Here is a 16,355-nt window from a genome sequence, read left to right on the forward strand (position 1 = left end):
ATGAAATCCTTTCCTTCTATCACCCAACACACAATCGTCAACTGTAACAAAATATTTTAAAAGATCAAATAAAAGATTTAAACTTCTCATTTTGATTGTTTGTATTCAGGTGTTTCAAGAAGAACGCGGTTAAAGGAGAAATGACAGCCTTTGGTGTTCTTGGAATCGAACCTACAAACTTAGGATGTCTTCTTGGCAGAATTGCTGGAGGTTAATCAAGTTAGATGGAGAATATTGGTGCGCAGCCATTTTCAGGTCTGTGTCAGAGGCGCTGTTAGGTTCAGCTTCTCACTCTGACTTGGTGAAAATATTCCTGTGTGCTCTTGGCAGGTTGTTGTCTTGGTGCAAATAGAAACTTCCCCCCCATCCTGCCATTTTAGGCACTCTGGTAGAGGAATTTTTCATCTGGCTCAAGCCAAGACTACCTGCATAACCTATCCATGGGGAAAAAGAAGATATGAAGAGAAACTATGATTTCTGGGGACTTGTAATTCATATTCTGCCCTGGCAGCTTTATTTAAATCCCTGGAAGTGGCCATGTCTCTCCATGAGCTCCAGTTTGGCATTTTAGCTAAGCTAACATCGAAGACATTTAAAGAATGGCTGGAAGGCAAAGAAGCACAGTACTGTTTTGCCCTCCAGGTGGGTGTGTCCCAATTCATGTGAAAACTATGAATTGGTGATTGTTCCATCTGAGAACAATGGAGGTTAAGTGTTCAGGACATAATCCAGGTCATCGGCTTACAGGAAAGTCAGTGGTTTGATCATCGACTCCTCTGCTCCGTGTGTTAAAGTGTAAATGAGATACTGAAAAGTTTAAAGTCATAGAATAAAGTGCTGCTCGAATAGCTAAATGTGACTTGCTCTAAAAACAGTTTGAGGACCCAGTACGAGTAAACCAGTCTCTTTACCAGTCATGTGGTTTCCAGAGTGGCACCTCTTCCAACAAGCCAAACTTGTTCAGTCTTTTGTCATGAAGGTTAACATTTAACATGCTGACTGAAGCCTGTAGACTCTGACATGTAACGCTTTGGGGTTTTTCATTTGCTCTGAGCATTGCATGATCGCACATTGAATTTGCGGGAACGTCCACTCCTGGGAAGATTGTGTTAACCAGCACCTCGATGCTCCGGACCAGCAAACTGCCAAAACTCCTGCTTTTACAGAGGTGCTCACACGTTGTGTTAGTCAAATGATTAGCAGTACATAGCTAATACTTACAGAGCTATATGTTTCAAGTGGAACTAGATACCAAGAATGACAATCAGCCTGCATTTACTTGGTGCTGACAAACTCTAATGGCAGTTCTTTTCTTATGTTTGATAAGTACTCATGGTATAAATACCATAACACTCTGAAACTTGTGCCACTGAGGGAAAATAGTCAACACAGAGGTGAGAGGATACTGCGTTTTAATAAAGAGCACAAGGCAACCAAGGCTTGCAAAGAGAAGTTGCATGAACTCTGAAGCTGTTAATTCAATAAAAAATCCACTTTTTGTAACCCTTCATCCTGTGAGGGTAAAGATTTTGACAGCAGTGGTCAAAACAGTCCTTCAGCTGAGCATGATGGACGGGTATCCAGCTTCCCTGTTTTCATAGGAACGGACTAAGAAATACTATCTGCTGCAGTGCAGACTGCAGTTTACCCTTGACTGATTATTGTTCTAGGCTTTCCAAGCATGAATGACTGCTAGCTATCAAACGTCAACATCCATCTCCTTATGCTCATAAACTCTTGTTTTAGTTACATTTTGATTCTTCCTGCACTACAGCTCTCCAATAAGTACATTGTTCTCAAATAGCCAAACAAAGCGAATTAAGCAAATGATTCTTCCACTTCTGAACATACTTTGTGTCCTGTGTCCCAATCCCTCTACATTAGACACAGTCCCTGACTTCAGCGTGCCTTCCTTTTTTAGAAGCAGTCAATAGTTATCAAGACAAAGCTCCTGCTGCGCCACCTGACTGCCAGGCGTCTGCAGCTACCTCCCCCTCCTCCCTCAGGAGGGAAAGCCTGGGAAGGAGAATCCCTTTGTATGAACTGCAGAGCTGGAAGACACTCGGCTGGGCGGGATGACAAGCTGACTGCAGAGGTGAAAATGAGGAGAGATGGAGGAGGTGGAGGAGGAGGAGAGTGGTGCTTCTTCCCTTTCATCTCTTGCTCTTTGTCTCCCTGTGTTACTGCATCTCTCTCTCTCTCTCCTTTGATTGGTATGCAGAGCCAGGCCTGTTCGGTTCTGCAGTGTGAGTTTGTGAGTGCTGCTGCATGTCAGAGAGAGGGGGATCGCACTGCAGTGGCGGGTGGAGTGAGCACAGCTCACACACTCGCAGATACATACATCCTGTGCTGCACCAGGAAAGCCCTTTTTGAGCTAAGTCATGCCTCTCATGTTATATACAATATACAATCTTTTGTCTTATACAATATACACAATGTCATGAAACAAATTGTCTCGTACAAGTTGTCTCTCTGCACACTATGCAGGAGATGCTGCTGTTAGTGAAGGGAGACACTAAAGCAGACAAAATGCAAGTGCACCATTACACGCTAGTCACATGAACCCACACCCACCAGTGTGTTCATCTTTAATGAGCATTGGTGGGTGTGGGTGCTCGGTGGGTCGGTTGGGCGTCGGTATGGTCAGTGGAGTCCCAACAGACTTGGCACTTGTGTGCAGGAACCGAACACTCACCTGCAAGACTAAAGAAACGAAATGATAAGTTTATTGTAAAAACAGTCTGGAGGTGGCCCTAGCCTGCTCGTCTACAGCTGCAAACAGAATAAAAGCCCTGAAACAATCAGCTTCATCTATGGACATTTTATTGCCGCCTGTAATAACAGCACAGGCTGAGTGGAGTCAGACTATCAGCAGCAGCTCAGAGTCACTTGAGAAAGATGTTGAGCTGAGCTGTTAAGCAGCTAAAATTATGAGGATTTCTTATTAGTGCCCCCCCCCCGTCCCTACACTATTTAGGTGCGCTCGCGTTGGGGTGGATGATTGAGCCGCTTCATTGGTGTGGTAATGTCTCGCTCTGCAGCAGGGAGGTGGGAGAGACGGCGGCTCAACAATCTGCTCTCTACTGCACCGCAGAGAAGACTTCAATGGATTTTCTCTCCTGGCGCTGGTTGAACCCAATTACACTTGAAGCAATAAATCCTTAGCAATGCAATTTCCCCTCCAGAGGAGATGTGCCGGGCTTCCCCCCCCTTGCGCTCTCCGCTGCTGTCTCTTTGCTCTGCAACACACTCAAACAGTGTTTCTCCCCCTCCGTCTCTCCCTCCTCTGTCTGTCACTCATTCGTTTGATTTTTCTGATTTCTCCCTCCTGTTTCTCTCTGTCTTTATCCGTCCTCAGCTCCCTCTAATGCTCGTTCCATCATGCTCCCTGCGACCTTCCTGTCTGCCTCCTCCTTTTTGCCCTGCAGATGTTTTTTCCTCCCTACATATCAGCATGTCCCCCTAAAACCTCTCCTGCAATCACCTCATCGTAGCAGCCCTGTTCTTCTTCCCAGTCATCTTTGTCTTTCTGTCTGAAGTACATTCCTCCTCACATGGATAACTTTTTTTCCCCCCTGGAAGAATGTTCCAGAGAAAATGTAAGACATTTGTTTGCATACTTTATTAATCCCCTGTAGGGAAATTACCCAGTGGGCAACCACCAATCCAGCACCAAGGGAACGGTATGTAGGGACGGTACGTTGCTCAGGGGAACCTCGGGGTAGCCGTTCGCTGGATTTGAACCCCCAACCATCCCATCATGGAGCGAATGCGCTACCTCCTGGGCTGGTGTTTTTACCTGTTGTGATGATGAGGAATGTGGATGGCATCAGACATAGAGGGCATATCAAAGTTGGATCCTGCCTCACGCATCTTTCAGCAGCGGTTTCATTTTTCAGCCCAAAACATCTGACACGTCTGGCATCAGTACACGGACCAAATTTGGATTCTGTGTTTGAAGAGAATACAGACTTGTTTTATGACCCCTATATGTTATTATGTGACTCTTATTAATTGTGCATACAGCTTTGAACCATCAGGGCCTGAACACTGGACTAAATTAACTGAGACTGCCAGCACCAGAGTGTTAGCAGGACATTTTTCCGGCTGTGTGATTCCAAAGATCAAGTTTGTATCTTGCTAATGCCGAAGTGCTGCAGAGGAAGCTAGGCCAATGCCTTGAGCTCTCTTTGTGATGGTACAGAACAATCCCATCCCCGATGGGATTAGTCTGCCACGAGGTACGTATCAAAGCAGCATCGGCGTGAATAACAGGACTCAAAAATGTTTCAATACTGTGGCTGGACGGTGTATGTAGGTGGATAAATGCAGAGGCTGCTGCTGACATGTCATTGAAGCCTTGGTGTTGCTACTTCAAACAGCATTTGGAAGCTGCTTCTGGCCTGAGGCCACAGCCTTGCTTTATTTCACTGATTACACTCTTCAGGCGCACAACAGAGACCAGGAGGTTTTCTGAGTAACAGCGCAGAGAGAACGGCACTCGCTCTGGAAAGGAAGCCATAATGAGCCGTTTGATTTTGCTCATAAAATAAAGCCATTATGAATTTGATTGATTGCGCTCAGGTTAATGCGTAATCGATAAAAGGCAGATCAATGAACTATCTGTGTGCTCTGCATTTCGCTCTTCTAGTTTCCACCCAAACTCGGGTCTCTCCTGTACACGTTTCAAATGTTTTTACACTCTTAGGATGCTTTTACATGCTCACCTGCACGTATCAGTGCTGAGGAATACTGCTGCGTGTGTGGAGTCCATCACTGGACACAATGTGTGACTTATTTCAGAAGCTTGTCCATCTCTAAGGGCAACTCAGATCGTATGGATACCAATCTGAGATTATAGCAGGCGTCCAGCCGCCACCATCGTGTTTTTCTGCCTACATTTTCCTGAGGGTCAGCGCTGCCAACGCCAGGCTGGTCACACTGTGACATTTCTAAAGGAACCAGCAGGGAAGGGACATGCATATAATTGACATTCAGAGGAGATACGCAGATGTTAGTCATTTGGTTTGTACTGTCATGCAAATGACTTATTGTGTTTTCAGTAATTCTTATTTTGGTAAGTTATTAGTTTGAAGGTTAAAAAAATCAAATCTCTAAACTGTGGATTTGCTTTATTCCACTTCTTTCTGGTGGGAACTACACATGTGATCTGCTTCATATCACCACAGTTTCCCGCTCGCTCAGAGCTTCACTCGCTTTAAAACAGATTTTACTTGCTGTCAAATCATGTTTTTTTTTGTTTGTTTTTTAAATTTATTGTTTGTGGTTGTATTTTGCTGGTTTCTGTATTTTAATTTATTAGAATCTATTTTAATCTACTGTTTTATTGATGTCTTTTTCTCTCTGTAAGGTGACCTTGGGTTTTAGAAAGGCATCCTCAAATAAAATGTATTATCATTATTATTATTATTATTATTATTATTATTATTATTATTATTATTATTATTATTATTATTATTATGGATTTTGAGCAGTGTGCATATGAGAACACACTATAAGCAGACCTAAGCTGTAGCTACATAATCAGGTCAGGACCTGAACACCCCAGGCGTGTGAACAACGCTTCCCTCAGCCGGTGTTTGAGTAGACAAGCGTGTATATTTACTCTGAGCATGCACCACTATTTCATTTTTCAAGCTCAGCATAATTGTTAGCTGTGCACCTGCAGTGGCCACATCTCTGTTCTTTTAGATTCTCTTTTGGTCCTCAGCAGTAAAGCTACAGAAACATTTGGATCAAAATCTGGAAAACTACACTCACAAGTTCATGCTGCATACGGCCACAACCTTGTAGATTTGAAAGAGGAACTCCTCCACATACAGTGACGTGGTTGTTGTTGTAGAACAGAGGCTTATAATGTGGCACATGTACTGTCTGTGCTTGTTAGCTCTGCACAACACTGTCAGCCTTGTTTGGACCCAAACAAAGCCCTCTGATACCCAGCAGCCCAAATTTAGTTTAATGAAACCCGACCTCTCTGGAGCCTTCAAAAACATCCTTCCACTTCCAGCCTCTGCACCACCTCCATGAACTCTAACTATTATTGGATATTTATATTTCAGGCTGAAGTAGTTTTAAAACGCTGTGGCATTCAAAGTGGAAAAAGTATTCATGTATAACACTTAGACGTTTGAGGGCAGGGGGCATTATTTTCCTGGAAAAAAAAATTAGAAAAAATAAAAAAAGCATCCAAATCTATGTTGCTGCCAACCGTTGACCCATCTCAGTGCCCTAATAAAAATAATATTCATATACTTCTAAAATGTAGTTTTGTTGTTGTTGTTTTTTCAATAAAAAACAGTGGAACCATGTAAATATACTGACCTTTGAAGGGTTAAAATCCAAACAATATTATTAAAAGTGACTAATAATTGATGCCTATATTTCAGGCTGAAGTAGTTTTAAAATACTGATTCATTTAAAGTAGAAAAAATATTACTATATAATATTTTTACACCAGTTTTTTGGGTGACGGCATTTTGTGGCAAGACAGTTTTTCAGGATCCTCTAAATCACAATAAAAGCTTTTATACGGGAGTTTAGGCTGTGCTGAAGAAAGAAGTTAATCATACCAAATGTTGACTTTCAATTCCATTAGAATTGTACAACCAGGTCCCATTTATATTTATATTTTAGCAAAATATAAAGAAATGCAGTGTGCTCAAGTACTGCATTGATATCGTATGAAATATACGACAAAATACGAACACACTCGAACACACCTTGCACAGTTTTGAGTCAATGATTTCTCTCCAAACAATAACTATTTTCAAACGTATATTCATGTAAAGAGCTCGTAATCAACAAGTTTGACGTCAGAGCAGAATAAACGGTTTTGTTTGTTCATTTACATTTTTTACACAACCAACTTAAAGTGTGTTGGTCGGTGGAGAAAATGAATGTAACAGTTTAACAGGGAAACATTAAGACCCTTCATTTGTAATGTAACCCCCCCGCCCGCCCTGAGGGGAGTTTCTCTGAAACAGAGGAGCAATGCACAGCAACGACTCTGCAGCATCGAGTTCCTTAAGATACGCCTGTAAATATTTAATGGAGCTGCTTTTGAAAGCCTATTTTTATCATCTTGGCTCAATAATTCAAAGCACCCTCCTCCTGTTCTTATCTGCAGCACTGTGTGTGGGTGCGTCGCTGTGCTGCACATGCATGTTTGTCTTGTGTGTTCTACTGTGGTATTTTGTGAACCGTGTGACAGCGAAGCAGAGAAAGGAAACACTTTGTTGTGGTCTGCGTCAGTCGCTGGGTAATTCGTCTGCCCCCACGCTGGGCTATCAAAGACGCCCAGCCGAGGACATAATTTCAAGATTCGCGTGCCTCTGACCAGTTTTTCATCCTATCAAACTCTGCGGGGAGTTTGGGGATCTGTAAGCTTCAGAATATTTCCAACAACAACTGAGATGAGAACGAAAGTATAATGAGAAACGGCCAAATTGTCCCACAGCTTGGAAGTCCTATTTCCTGTACTCGGTTTACCCTCGAGTCTGAAATCTCGTCATGAAAAGGTCTGCGTTTGAATAATAAAACCTTAATCAAGCTCAGACGCAGCCAAACGCCCAGCACTTGACCTACAATCAAACAGCCAAGTGGGCAATCAGAGAGCTGCTATTTTTCTTTCTTTCTTTTTTACATTTATATCACCACATCTAATCAGGACAGGTTTGGATAGGGAGTCCTTTCTGAATGTGCCGACCTTCCAGCGTTGCCACAGAGCAGATTTCACTTGATTTAATTAGACGCAATTACGACAGCCTTGAGTCCAGTGAAGAGAAACCATGCAAGGACGTTAGACATCCTAACAAGGCCTGTGGGCTTTGTCATTTGGCGGGGTAATAATTTGTTTGACGACAGGATGGAAGTATAACCGCTTCTCCTGCATCCACACATAACAGTAGCAGCTCAGTCCTCAATGCTACATCTGTGAAATGACCTTAACCTATTTGTTTCCGCCAGTTCAAAAACATCTTCCTTGACGTTGTGGACCTTGTCAGGCCTGCAGCTCCTAGTCCAGCTTTCCTAGTGTCTTCCTGCATCTTGTTAAGTCTGTCTCTGTGTAAAGTTTTTTCCTTTTTATGTTATTTCCTGTTTTATTTTGGTAGTCTATTGCCTGTATTTGCTTTAACTTCCCCTAACTGTTTTTTGTTGTTTCCCAGCTGTTCCCACACCATACCGCAGTGTATTCTGTGTGTGTTTGTAGCCGTTGTCTTTGTGTTGCTGTGTGGTGCTCCTGTTTTCTCAGTGTGCTCTCTGTCTGTTAAAGTCTCCCAGCACTCCCAGCCAGTCATGGCAGGTGGCTGCCCCTCCCTAAGGCTTTGCAGGAGGTTTCTTCCTGTTAAAAGGACGTTTTTCCTTCCCACTGTCACCAGGTGCTTGCCCATAGGGGCTTGTATGATTGCTGACATTTCTCTGGAGTCTTTACCTTACAATAAAAAACGTGTCTCCTGTAACTTCACAGCTTTCTCCAGGACAGAGTTTTCATATGCTTATTGGTGAAATCTAGCTTTACAAAGACTTTCACTAATGTGTACACGCAGGCAGGAACAGGCGCATGTTGGTGACTGAGGGCCACTGTTGAGAGCTTTTTGAGAATGGTTTGAATGTAAATGCACATCAGATTGCTTCTATGAGCAGCTAATTGAGAAACCAGGTTATAATTCAAATATATTTATCTTCTGATGGAATCATGCAACACAGCATGCTGCAGCGGCTCCCTCCATCTCTTGTTATGTAATCATTTTTTTTCTCATTCTTATTTTAGTCGTTCGTGTTCGTTTCGGGGGTGGGGGGGGGGGGGCTGATGGAGCTCTGTGCCATATAATAAACCTCCTTGTGTTTTCATCCATGTGTGTACCCTTTGGTAATTGTACACATGAAGTAAAAGGTACATGTGCAGTCATGGCCTCTACGCATGAATTTGCATACATATAGCCTTGTCTAATTCATGTGTGTGTGTATGGAAGCTCCTTTTCAAACAGGCTCTTATGGAGACAGATGGCTCAGGTGCCCCCCGCGCCCGTGTTCGAGCTGCACTCCTGCCGGTGCATTGCGTCGCTCTCTGCGTGTGTGTTCTGTTGCGGGTGTGTTCCTCCCTGCGTGCGTGTGCCACGCCAGTGTCAGTCTCCACAGCGACCGGGATTGGTGCTGCGGCCCCTGATGGTATCAGAGAGAGGAGCGCCAGCAGACAGAGCCTGGAATCACTTGGGAACACCCCCCCAGACAATGCTCAGGCGAATAGAAGGCACTTTGTGTTTTATGGCTTTTTTAATGCCGGACTGATTCACCCTCTGACTCACTGCTTCCTTTACTGCTTAATCAAAAATACTTTAATCTTCCTGACGGTGCACTGTAGACATAGTGGAAGAACATTACATTGTAATCAATAATTTGGTCCAATGTCACATGCGGTGCAAATGAAATTCTTCCTGTTTTTAGATCATGAATGCTTAATAGACATGCATCTGTTACAGCGCGTCATCCGGACCGTCGTATTTCCACTTTTTATCCTCTTCAGAGCTGCCCTCCCTCCAGCCTTAATAATCCTCTGCACTTCTCTCTCCATCCGTCCTCCTCTCTCGTTTCTTCATTCAGCAGCGCCTCACACTACCTCCTCCACCCAAATGAATACACTTCCACCTGCATCACCCTAACCTGCTGCACATCCTTTCCAGCTTTTTCTTTCTGCCTAACGAGTCTTTTCTCTTTCCTGAGTATCCAGCTTTACAACTCACTGTAATCCTTTTTCTTTGCTTCTCCCAACTCGCTCTCTGCCGTATGCCTCGGCTCAGAGAATCCCACTTTGTTGTTGTTAACTTCTTCCTTTGAAGACTTTCTTGTACTTCCTCGTTCTACCACCAAGTCTCCGTTTCTTCTTCTCTCTGTCCGGAAGAATACACCAAATACCTTCTTGGTACTTTCCAGCATGACTTCAGCTGTACTTTTGGTGTCTGCTTGTTTTGTGATTGTCAGTGTGGATAACAGTGATGTTTTCTTTGATTTTGCATAGCCTCATTAAATGTAAGTGTTAGTTTTTGTGCTGATTCTGATGGGGTCTGAAGTTTTTACATAGAATTAAATGTCAAATTTAATACCTCAAATATAAAAGCAAAGGAAATTCTGGTTATAGTTTTTGCATAAGACACGTTTCTTATTTGACAGATATGTGCTCTTTGCTAAAGTACATTTACATTTTTCCCGTGTTGAGTTTAGCATCATGTTAGAATAGCAAAGGCTTCACACACTGTGTAGTGTAGAGGCAGTTTGTTAGCATCTGTGCTCATTGCTAATATAAATCAACTGTACCGAGATCCTCGATCTGTCAAATGACTGAGTCATCACTCAGAGTAAAAGCCTGTTTCAATCATAACACTGGTACATTTTCATTTAAATTGAAGTCTAGTTATTTGTATAATAGGAGTTTTTTAAAAGCAGTGAGTCACATTTTAATTCTTACAGATTTCTGCATTTTTGTCAGTTTCTTTTATTTAACTCGCCACCGTCCACGTCCTTGTTCAGTCGTGTTCGAAACACCCAAACTGCTATTTTTCTCAACACAATGCCAAGCATGTTAAACACAACACCCACCTCAACGCACAGATGGGATTCAACATGACTGTGTGTCGTGTCTGCTTTGAAGCTGCTGTGATTCTCATGGAGCACTGCAGCGTGCGTGTGGGATGGCACGACAGACCTCCCGTGTGTCGGTTGCTCGCAAAGCTGGCGCACCTGAAAACTCCAGCTTCGCCGAGCAAGCTGATTGCAGGTGGCTCGTTGTCCAGTCAGAAGACTTACTTTGTGTTTTCAGGCATAAAGACAAACAGCAAAATCCTTCAGTTTTGCAAAGCTTTAAGTCCAGCGAGGGAAGGAAAAGCAACATCTGTGAATCCTCAGTAAACTGCTTTTACCCAATCAGTCTGTTGTTATAGCCTGTTTGCCTCAGAGCCATTCTACTTGTTGAAGACAAATGTGACGCAGAGCCTCGGCGCCAAACTGCTTTTAAACCATTTACAACAATTTCAAATGAAACTCTTCACAGTGGCACGATGTCTCCCATTCAGTGGCAGCAGAAATATGAATGTGCTTTGTTCCTGAGGCACTGGCCTGAATGGAAGAGTGGAAAGCTGCGTGGCACAGTCTTATGTAACCGCACTGATGCTGCTGTGTTATTATTCTCTGCCGTGCAGTCGCGTCGGCTGTCCGCCTCAGAACCATCAAACAGTCTCTTCCTCCTCCTCTCTCCTTCTTGTTTTCTTTTTACCTCTTCTTTTATTCTCATTAACCACCTCAATCAGATTCGCTGTGTTATCTTTTTATGTCTGCCAGCTGCACTTTCTCACCTTTTCTCCCACTCGTTCAGTCCTTCTTTCGTTCCTTTTATTAATGTGATGGCACTGGTGTGTGTTTCTCAAACAATATTTCATGCTGTGATCTAATCCCTTCTGTTTCAAATGCAAACTCCTACAAAGCTGGGAGTCCTTACACCTGGATGACACAGCTTGATGGGTACACTGTAAACTCTGTAGGCAATCACTGGCAGCGGGCTCATTCTTCTGCAGGTCAGCATAAAAATTCAGCTTGCATGGCTTGTTGGTGCTCCATGATTCACTTGCTGCTTTGCTCACTTGGCTACTTGTTCACTTTCCCACTCACCCGCCCACTTGCTTCCTTTCCCAATTGCTTAGTTGCCTCGCTCGCTCACTTGTTAAGTCATTCACTTAGTAACTCATTTGCTCGCCTAAACGCTTATTCCATACATCTCCGTCTCTAATCGCATCATTCGCTTCAGTAAATTCTACAATCGGCACTTCAAAAAGACGATGTGTCAGTTTTGATGTTTCATGGCTTGTTTTCCTGTTCCTAACAAATTCAGGTGAAGTTACATCATGGAGTCACGTCACCTTTGCCCCCCTCCTCCAAGTTTCTCATTTAATAATAATCTGCTGGCTCTCATTTATCATTATTAATAAAATGAATTTGTTAGATCATTTACATTAAAGTATCCCGGCACTCCTATTTTCTTCTTATTTTGCTTCCATGGAGATATTATTTTTTAAAGTGGCCTTGAGCAACAGTTCTCTGGGCTTCTTGAAGGTCTTTCAAAGTTTATTAACACACGTCATGGTCCCAGCGTTTTGAGTTTTCTTGTGTTTTTTGTATCATGATTTGTGATGTTTAAGTCCATTTTGTTAATCTTGAGTTTATTCTGTTGTCTTTGCCCTCTGTGTCTCTTTCTGTGTGTCTGTGTTTTATATTTGTCGTGCTTCCCTCCTCGTGTTCCCCCCGCCTGTCATGTCATCCACGTTTCCCCAGTCGTGTCTCTGTGCGTGTGTTCCCGTTACTTCCTGTTTTACTTTGGTAGTCTCCTGTCAGTGTGCGCCATGTTCTGTTTAGCTTCTCTTACTCTGAAGCTACCTCGTCTCATGTGTTATGTTTAGCTTTGCGTGCTCTGTTTCACTGTATTTTAGCCCTTTGTTTTCTTCTGTCCAGCGTTGTGATCTCCCTCTTTGTTGCGTGTTCTTGTCCATGTGTTTAGGTCTTATAACTTCCCAGTTTAGTTGCGTATAATTTTCCAAGCTGTGTTTTGAGTTTAAGTCTCTGTGAGTCTGCATTTGGGTCCTGCACACAGTCAGATCATGACAATACTACCTTAAGGATTTAGGACGCTGATCACAAAGTCTGAAGGGCTCAGGTTTCTATTGTGTTTCGTCTTCGTACTGATGAAAACAACTGTTGACTGATTTTATGAACAGTGCTGTACACCGACCAGGGACACTAACAATCTCAAAATTATCATTTGTTCTCATTTCTCGTTTAATTCTACAAAAAACGAACCTTAAAAGATACAGACAGAAAACTGTATTTGTGCACCGAGAGAGATGCATCGGGCCCTTCAGTTGATCCATGAACCTTCATGATTCCAGTGGAAGGCTGACTGTCAAGAAGCCATGAATGAATGAATGGAAACAAGAAGAAAAGACTGAGGTGCACATTACACAAGTAGAGTACTGTCAGATTACCCTGCACTACCATCCAGAAAGATGCTAACAGCTGATTGGCAACAACTTCATTTTTCAGCACGACAAAGATCCCAAACACGCAGTCAATGCAGTAAAAGCAAATAATGCGACAGTATGAGTCATGGATTGGCCTCCCCACAGCCTGCACATCCATATTATTGAAGCAGTGTGGGATCGACAGAGAACCCACACACTGTATTAGCATGTTTGTTTGCACACGTGTCATTAAATTACTGCACCTATTTCCTATTTTCCTGGTAAAGTCTAGAGAAATAAGAGGATGTTAAATGAAAACAACAGCAGTTGTTTTGGTTGTCATGAGATGAGCTCTTTATATATACAGATGGAGTGGATTACAGCAGCACTTCCTGCCTCCTCCTCCATTTCCAAGCATGAAAGACCTGCTAATAACATGAAAGCCACTAATGCCACTGAATAATCTTATAATGTCCAACACCACTGGGTGAAAACTGGATATGACCAGTAGTAATGTAACTCAGTACAGTTAGGCACCTCTACATTATATTCAGTAAGTAAACATATATAAATATACTATTTGTTTGAAACCTTTATTTTACTAACGTAACATTTTGTAGATGATGATTAAATATTCAGATTTCTGGTAGACCAGCCTGTCTGTGCAACCTCGTTTTAGATAACATCCTGGTGACTCCACGATGTTATGCTGCGATGTTCTACCCAAACGGACAAACGTGACCAGACACTTGACTAGAAACCATATTTTCCATTTCTGTTATTAGCAGGTCTTTCGTGGTTGGAAACTGAGGGACAGCTGGGAATATTCAGTTGAATACGATTATGGAAGTTAACCGATGTGATACTTCATGAACAGATATCATCGACACTGTTTTAGTCAAATTGGCAAATGCTATCCAGCACTGCGCTGCACAAATGCATCAAATGTCCAAAAGTTGATTCAGTTCATCTGGATGTTTTCAGTGGGAGAAACGTTTCGTCATCATCCAGGTGACGTCTTCAGTCTCAGCTGACTGCAGGTTTCAATCTTAGAAACAGGACATTTGCATAATGACTGAAACCAGCCCACTGAAGGAACAATGGGCTGGGAGGTCAGTTCCTTAATCTTAATTATGCAAATTCTCATGACTATTGATCAACAACCACTGATCAATGTCCATGAGTCCCATTCACAGAGAGTTGGGGAATGGCTGCAATCACAGCATTGTAAGATGGTGACAGATGTACCCTTAGGCCCCTCCTCCATTCAGAGATGGTCTTTCCCTTTTCACGTAAATGGCCTCCTTGACTCCGCCCTCAAACCAGCGTTCCTCCCTGTCCAGGATGTTACATCCTCATCCTTGAAAGAGTGTCCACTGGCCTGTAGGTGTGAACAGACTGCAGAGTCCTGGCCTGGTGAGGTGGCTCTTCTGTGTTGTAGCCAGAGGTTGTTTGGTTTCCCCGATGTATAAATCCTGCCAATCCTCCTGCACTTAACAGTGTACACTATGTTACTCTGTTTGTGTCGGGGGACCCGATCCTTGGGGTGGACCAGTTTTTGGCGCAGCGTGTTTTGGGGTTTAAAAGCCACAGAGACGCGATGTTTAGAAAAAATGCGTCTCGGCTGCTCCGATACTCCTGACACGTACGGGATCACTACAGGTTTTTGCTTATGTGACCCGTGGTAGGTACCTATTTAAAATAGGACGGAGCCGTAGCCGCACAGTCACTTAAAAAGGTTTTAATTTTAATATAAAATAAAAGTAACCGTGTAACAGCTGCACCTAAATATATATAAATAAAAGGGTAAAACACTAAAAGACAATCAATATCTGCGGTGCCTACTGATACAGAAAAGTAAAACAAGAAGCAAAGAAAATCGACAGCCGCAGCAGTCACAGTCTGTCGAATTACACCAGGTTAAAACAAGTTAAAACACACTGATGTGTCGGGTCCTTTGCCCACAGCCAGAAATCCACTCGGCAAAGCAGCAGCTCGGTACAAAGCAGGAGATAACTTACGCTGGACAGTAAAACGCAGCAGGAGTATCCCTCCAACTGTATTGTTTTCGTTACCTGTCCACAAGTTCGTGTCACACCCTAATAAATGTGGGTCAGTGGCGGTGAGGTCCACTGCACGTTTCTGGCAGGAACGCAATGCTTCCCACCTACAAGGGTGCAAATAACTGTAAATCTCTGCCAAACAGCCAGAACTCAAGTGGTACATTTTTCTATAACCTACCGTTCTAACAGAAGGGGGCCGGCATCAAGCTTTCATAGAAAGAAGTTAAAAGTACCAACTTGCCCAGCTTGGACCAAGCACTCGCAGCTTCAGGTTTGCTAGAGAATACCTAATTGCCCACAACTGAGCTTATGAAAGGGACAAAATTTGATTGAGATTTGATTTTCACCCAGGTGTCATCCACATACCTGAACCAGTGACTTGGTGGTGTTCCAGGGTAGGACAGCAAAGCCCTCTTTTCCACTTCTTCCATGTACAAATTGGCCACACTGGGTGAAACTGGCACACCCATGTTTCTGCCTGTAGAACTGACCCTTGTATGTGAAGCAGGTGGAATGAAGACACAGTTCAAACACACTTGGTGGATGCTGAGAGCGGTCCTGTTGCTGAGGTTGGGGTCATCCTGTAGTCTCTTATGAACTACCTCCAACACTTCTGTGACCGGGATGCAAGTGAAGAGAGATGTAACGTCGTACGAGACCATGGTTTCATCTGCCTCCATCATGACATCTCTCACCTTCTCAACAAAACCCAGGGTGTTCTGGATGTGGTGTTCAGAGCTGCCCACCAGCAGGTTGAGGATCGAAGCCAGAAACGTCGAGATGTTATAGGTGACCGAGTTGATCATGCAGACAGTCGGTCTTAAAGGTGCTCCCTGTTTATCTTTGGTAAACCACACAGACTTGGTGTAGATTCCCCTGGATACAGCCCATTGTTCCTTCAGTGGGCTGGTTTCAGTCATTATGCAAATGTCCTGTTTCTAAGATTGAAACCTGCAGTCAGCTGAGACTGAAGACGTCACCTGATGATGACGAAACGTTTCTCCCACTGAAAACGTCCAGATGCACAGAATCAACTTTTGGAGATTTACTTACCTGGATGCATCAAGAAGTTCATCAAATGCTTATTTTATTTTCTAACTACATCCTGATACTTAATGTTTGATTTTAAACACACTGCACATTTTTTTTTGTTGCCTCACAGCAAGAAGGTCCTGGGTTTGATTCCACCATCAGGTCTTTCTGTGTGGAGTTTGCATGTTCTCCTCGTGTTTGTGTGGGTTTGTGTGCATGCATGTGTTACCCCTGC

This window comes from Perissodus microlepis, chromosome 15 (assembly GCF_051167445.1).
Source record: "Perissodus microlepis isolate ML-2025 ecotype Zambia chromosome 15, ASM5116744v1, whole genome shotgun sequence".
Lineage (NCBI taxonomy): Eukaryota > Metazoa > Chordata > Actinopteri > Cichliformes > Cichlidae > Perissodus > Perissodus microlepis.